A 6,954-nucleotide genomic window follows, 5' to 3' on the forward strand; every position below is an offset into this window, starting at 1 on the left:
TTTGGCTTGCTCTCTTTCTTCTACTTCTTAGCAGATTTATTCTTCTTCTTCTAATCAGACTTTCTCTTGGTCGAAGAAGTTCGCTCCACAGTGAGAACAGTGCCCTTTGAACTCTTCAAGGTTTCCTCCATAGTGACCAACATGTTGACCAGTTAGGGTATAGTGCAATCAAGTTGGTTCATATAAAAATTTATAATAAATTGACTATATAAACTAATAAGGGATTGAAAGATCAAATCCATCCGTAATTTTTTTAGCATATCAAGCCCAAGCTTCCCAAGCTCCTCAATATCCTTGATCACTATCATATAGTACTCATGGACTGATTGTGTGCTTCACGCATCTTCAAATTAAAGAGTCTCTTAGATACTTCAAAGCATACTATATGGCTTTACTTGCCATACAACTCTTATAGATGAGTGATCATAGCTCTAATAGTGGGTATATGCTCATGTTGGCTCTGCAACTCATTTGTCATGGATGCCAGCACATAGCACTTGACCCAACTGTCTTCATCCATCTATTTTTTATAAGTATTTTTTTGCTCTACAATAGGATGGTTTGATAATATTAGGGGTTTCTGGTCAAGTACATGATCTAGTTTTTCAGAAGTTAGGACAATCTTGAGATTTCTTAACCAGTCTTTATAGTTTCTTTTGGTTAAACGATTGGATTCAAGGATGCGGGCTAGAGGGTTTGAGGCTGACATAGTTTAACTGTGAGAGTAGAGATTCAAGTTAGATTTTTATACTTTAAATTTATATTTTCTCTAGGGACTTTAATATGTAAACAATGACTTTCACTAATTTTTTGGATCTCTCCACTCCCCGGATGGAAAACAAAAATTCTGACGCGATATCTAGATTCCTAGTGGGTGCTGCAGTCCCACGGATGCCATGTACCTCACCTAACAGTTATTGATAACACACATTGATGCATGGATAACTCTTTGTCCATATGCTTCTCTAAGCATATTGTAGCAACTTAATTTCTAAGTTATGTGGGCTCACCTAACAATTATTGACCATACTTCTTAATTAAGCCCGACCCACCATTCACAAGCCGGTGCAAGGCCATCATTGGGTCCCTCACCTAACAGTTCTTGGGTCCAACCTCATCCTTACCTTGGAGCAACTCTTTGTTAATAGAGTGGTTGCATATTTTCGGTGCAACTGAACCACTATGACCAGTTGAGAATAATCAACACCAGTAGCATATCCGCATATCTACAATGATGGAAGACCTATGGACTTAATATTTATAGGGAGGTTTAGGTTTAGGTCTCATCAATTAGTCATCATATGATCAATCTACTTGGCATGGGCTAAACTAAACTGCCAAGCAACCTTATTCAAGACTTAATCTTCCAAATTGGTTAGGTAAGTGGAGATTGGTGCAGATCCCTCTGTTGCTTTCTTTAGACATCAATAAATTAGTTAGATTAGCAAATAAAACTAATTAAATTACCACCTTTCGATTACTTATCTTAGACACCAATAGGTCAATTGGTCCAAATAGGTTAGCTTAGGCGAATCAAACTCAAGCCATCAAGCCAAATTAGATCCTTAAATTAATCGATTCTACACATGGGATTTAATTGATTTGAACAATAATAATTATTTGATATTATAACTTAATTAACCCAATCCTAATCAATACTTGACTCAGTTTGATTAGTAACTTAATCAAATTAGACCCATTGTGTTCAAATCAAAAATTCTAGATGTAATCTAATTACATGATCCAATTTTGATTTTCTCATGATCAAAATCCTCATGCACAAACACAAATTTTAGATTTCAAAACTAAATTTTAGATCTAAATTTTTTGCATGAAAGATAAGTTTTAAATTATGAAACTAATTTTTAGATTTAACATACAAGCATATATCTCATATATGTATATAAAATTCAGATCTAAACAAAAATTCAGATCATAACATGATGTCATATATCTCATATACAAATCATGAATAATATTGATAGTAATTTTTAAACCTAAATATGCAATCACATATCTCATATATGAATAATAAATCAGGTCAAATTAATTTTTTGATTTATACATGCATCTTCATATCACATAAACATGAACTAAAAATTATTTTAGAACAAAATTTAGATCTATGCATGCTTTCACATATCAACTATATAATTTAAAAATTAAATTTAAAATAAATTTTAAATTCTAAGCAATTATTTATATATCTCATGTACCATAAAAAGTTAAAGTTTAAAAAATATGTACATCAATTTCATGTATATGAAATCCATGGCTCTGATACCACTATTGACTTATTTAGTGTCGGGGCATGCATGTATGTTTCAAAAAATTTTTTTCTAAATAATACAGTAGAATAAAAGATTAAAATATCTTTTTAATCTACATCATGCATTATAAAATATAGAATATTAGGATCTACTTCATATGCTGAAATTGAACACATGATGAATTTTATGCTGAAATTGAATATGTGACCGGATCACATACCTATTTCGTAAATTTTCTCTTCAAATCTAGATCTAAGAGAGAGTAAGTTTTTTTTTAATTGTACAAGTATCCAATCTCTATGGGTATCCATTCAGGATTAGTCTGAAACAATCTTCTTTGGTATTAATTTTTCTTCTCTAAGAAAAACCAACCTGTGAATCTGAACGAAATCTAGATCGCGATCAACTCTTTGATCTTTTCTTTGATCTTCTTCTTCTCTTCTTCTCTTACTTTTTTTTTCTTGATTATGAAGCAATCAAGGTCTAAAAATCAACAAGCAAAGGAGCACCCAAACACCTTTTGTGTGTGGAGAAGTGGGATGCCCAAACTCCTTAGGCGTTGGATCTTCAAGGGAGAAGAGAGAGGGGGTGTGGGGACCTTCTTAGGGAGGCGTGGGGTGCTGAAATTCAGTCTTTAGAAATCTTAAGAAAGGTCCCTTTAAATAGATATAAGGTTTGAATCCAATTCAAAATCAAATAACTACTTAATATAAGTCCTACTTACATTAGGAATCTTTATTCCTTTAGTTATTTGACCTCCTTTAGGAGATCTTTTTGATGCCAACTATTGAAGTCCTTGCACCCACAAATACACACGCCACATGGGACCTAGGGGACGGCCCATGCTGGTCCAACATGCCCTCAAATAGGTGGTCACATCCAACTTTATCAAATCAAGTGGTGCCCAATCAAAACTATCAAGAAAATTGATTAAGGATTTGAATCCTTAATTCATTTGATCCAAAATCTTAGGCACTCAACAATTAGAGCTCAATGAATCTGTTTCATTTAGATTATTAGCAGATAACTAAATTTGAATTAATTTTATCAAATAAAAAATTTAAATACAAAGAAAAAATTGAGTTCAACCATGTGCTCATAAGGTTATCCTAAATCTAATAGAAATTTTCTAAACCCAATTGAGACTTTGATTTATGTCACAAATTGACATAAAAAGTATCAATTAATATCTAAATTATCTAATTTTATTAGAAAATTGATACTTGTTATTATATTTTATAGAAGAAGAGGTCATCAATAGAAAGAACAAGGAAAGAGGATTCCAACGGCGTAAATTTTATACAAAACGGAGTTAAATTGACCCAGGAATTGAAGAATGAAGAAAGAAGACTCAATTGGGTCAAACCCGAGTCAAGTCAGGTCAAAATTGGTCAAAAATCAACCGATTTGGTGATCTGGTTAGCCGCCTGGTCCATAGCAACAGCTGCCTGGACCATGGACCCATCGGTGCACCATAAACCAGCCAATCAGCGAGTCTCGGCTCACCGCAATGCATTGCGAGCCCGATCCACGTGCGCGGTCTAGGGCTCATGAGGAGAGAGAAGAAGGTCCGAAGGGCAACCTGGTAACTTCACATCACTCGATGGTCCGATCTTCTCTGATCAAGATCCAACGCTCCATATTTTTGCGCCATCGGACGGCCACCATCGCAGCCGGTCAAGATCCAACCGTAATCAAGGCAATTGCAAGAATCAATAAACACTAGGACAACACGGGATTCTTCTGCAGCGCAATCCAACGGACGAAATCTTCCAGCGCCTTGATCGGATGGTCCGCGATGCATTCAACCTAATCTCATCTCTGCAACACGATCCAACGGCAGTGCTTCACCCAGATCGTGATCCGACGGACCAGATTCGCTCCCGACTTGATTTATTAGATGAATTGGGTCCTTTAGATGAAGATCGGACGGCTGAAATAATTTCTAGGGTTTCTTGATGGATTTAAGTACTTTTTGAGCGAGATTTGAGCCCATAAACCCCCCTAACAGCCCTCTAAAACTTTTTAGTCCCACATCTAAAATTTTGAAAATATTATAACCCCCAAATGCCTATAAAAAGCCCCCAAAGGCCCTTATTTTAATGATTCTTTCCTTCCGATCAAGCTTGTAACCCTAGATAGTGGGGTTTTTAGCTTTCTTCTCAAGCCTCGAGCTTTGAGATTTTTGTAATAAATTTTTTTTTTTATATATAATCTTATTTTTATGCAATTTTATCTCTTTACATTATGCAATTTATTTTTCTTGCAATTAGGATAGTTTAATTTATGCAATTTAATTTTATGCAATTAGGTTAGTTTAAATTATGTAGTTTAAATTTATGCAATTAGGATAGTTTAATTTATGAAATTAGGGTAGTTTATTTTTCTGTATTTAAATTTTGCAAGTAGATTTAGATCATGTCTAGCTAAGCATCCCTTCTAGGGTTTGCGATGAAGCTAGATCATGAGTAGGGGTTTTACATATGGTTCTTTCTTTTTTTTAAGGTTTCTTTTTCTTCCTCTTTTGCCAAGAATTTTTGATGAACTACAGTTGGGTCAGAGTCCCTTCATAGTTCATGCTTGATTCAGTGCATAGGAGGAGAAAATCTTAAGGGATCCTAGTTACTACTCCCCTATAAAGAATCTTGATGGGTTATCGTTGGGCCTTAGTCCCTTCATAATCTATGCTTGGGAAAGACAAGAAGAGTAGTCGTTAGGATCAATAAGAAAAATTCTAGATAGAATTCCCTAATCTAGATCTAGTGGATTCAAAAACCCTAGATCCTTAGTCTTATTATCTTTAGCAAACAACTTTCGATTTTCAATTTTCGTTAAAGCTCACTTGAGCATAGATTTGAAAATCATTTTTAAACCAAGTCTCTATGGGATCCACCCGTACTCGCTGGTCGTGCTACTCTGCACACTGTGCGCTTGCAGTTTTATTTATAAATTTTAAGATTTGCACATCAAGTTTTTGGCGCCGTTGTCGGGGATTTGGCATTTTAAATTATTTTCAAATATTTATTCTTCATGCTTTATAACTCTCTTTCTTTTTCCTTTAGGTTTCTAGATTTAGTTGGTGATTGCTGAAAAACTCAGGTACGCTTCTAATTTCTCTTTTATTATTTTTAGTTAATTATTTTTTCTTTTAGACCTAATCATTTGAATTTACTTAATCATAAAAATAAAATAAAATAAAATAAAATAAAACAAAAGACATTTCATAATCGTGAAGTAAAATATCAAAATAAAAAAAAAAGTTCTAAATTAAAATCTTTTACATTCTTGGTCATCTTGTTTATTTGCATTTGCATTTTCATAATTAATCTAAGGGCATCAACCTATTAACAAGATAAGGTGGGGATTTCATTACCCTTTCTTAGCCCAAAAATCATCTCCATCATATTGCATTACCTAGACCTTTAATCTTAAAATCAATTAGACGTCAACCTTAAGGAATTCGAGCTCAATAGGACAAGGAACCCTAAGAGTTCTACCAAGTTTGAGTTGTTTGATTAGTTGGTGTCTAGGCAAGTCCTTGAGGGTGATTTGTTAAATTGGTTCAGTTGCTGGTCTGGCCAACTCGTTTGGTGTCTAGAAAGGCAACGATGAGTGAACCTCCCACCTCTTATACTTACCTGGCTAACTAGTTGATCAATCTCTACTTGGAAGGCTTGAAGGGTCATCTTGGAACAGTTAGGAGCTATCTAGATTTAGGTTAACCCTAGGATAGATTGAGTTTAATTTATTATTTCACTTGTTTGAAAAATAAAAAAAAAATTAAAAAATTTAAATTAATTTGGTTACTTTTCTTTAGATTTAGGAATCCTTAGGATCTTTTCTTTAGAACTTTTTTTCTTTTCTTTCTTTTTCTTATACATAAAAATTTTATAAAAAAAAATTATATAAACATCGAGAACCGTACACCTCATGTGTGGAGAAGAGTGTCTGGTCGTCTAGTTAGAATTGAGTCAATTCCTGTTGTTCCAATGGCTGAACCAATCCAACCCATGACCCTTAAGGATTTGTGTTATCCAGTTGGCTCCATCCAACCATCTTGTATCAAGTTGCCACAACCCACAACTAACAATTTTGAAATCAAACCTCAAATCATAAATATGCTTCCAAAATTCACAGGATTAGAGGATGCTTATATATTTATTAGAGAATTTGAGGAGGTATGTGCAACCATGAAACTGCAATTAACAGAGGATGAGGTCAAACTTAGATTAATCAACTTTGCCCTTAAGGATAATGCTAAGAAGTGGCTTTATAGTCTGCCAAACCATTCTGTCACTACCTAGGAGGGCTTTGTGAGAATATTTTTGAAAAAATATTTCCCCCATCATAAAACAGCTAGGATTAGTAATGAAATAAATCAATTTTACCAACTAGCTAGTGAATCATTTTGGAAGTACTTTGATCGTTTCAAGAATCTTTTGACCCAATGCCCACACCATGGAATAGAAACTTGGAGACTATGCCAGATCATCTATGAGGGGTTAGATTCAAACTCAAGAACCATGCTAGAGTCCATGTGCCAAGGCCAATTTATGGACAAAGAAACTACTGAAGCTTGGCAATTCTTAGAAGACCTAGCCGAGAAAAATTTACAGTGGGAAACAACTAGGGAACCTGATAAAGCTACATCTTCAAGAGGAGGAATGCATCAAATTCAACCAAC

At 34.4% G+C, this 6,954-nt stretch overlaps 1 non-coding gene across 1 annotated transcript; it reads right to left on the minus strand.

Annotated features, from left to right (window-relative positions):
• Positions 1-6,628: 6,628 nt before the first annotated feature.
• On the minus strand, positions 6,629-6,735 carry LOC140852289 (small nucleolar RNA R71). The gene has a single exon (XR_012135191.1). It is a non-coding gene; the product is annotated as a small nucleolar RNA R71 (small nucleolar RNA).
• Positions 6,736-6,954: the final 219 nt, after the last annotated feature.

This window comes from Elaeis guineensis, chromosome 10, assembly GCF_000442705.2.
Source record: "Elaeis guineensis isolate ETL-2024a chromosome 10, EG11, whole genome shotgun sequence".
In the NCBI taxonomy this organism is placed as follows: domain Eukaryota; kingdom Viridiplantae; phylum Streptophyta; class Magnoliopsida; order Arecales; family Arecaceae; genus Elaeis; species Elaeis guineensis.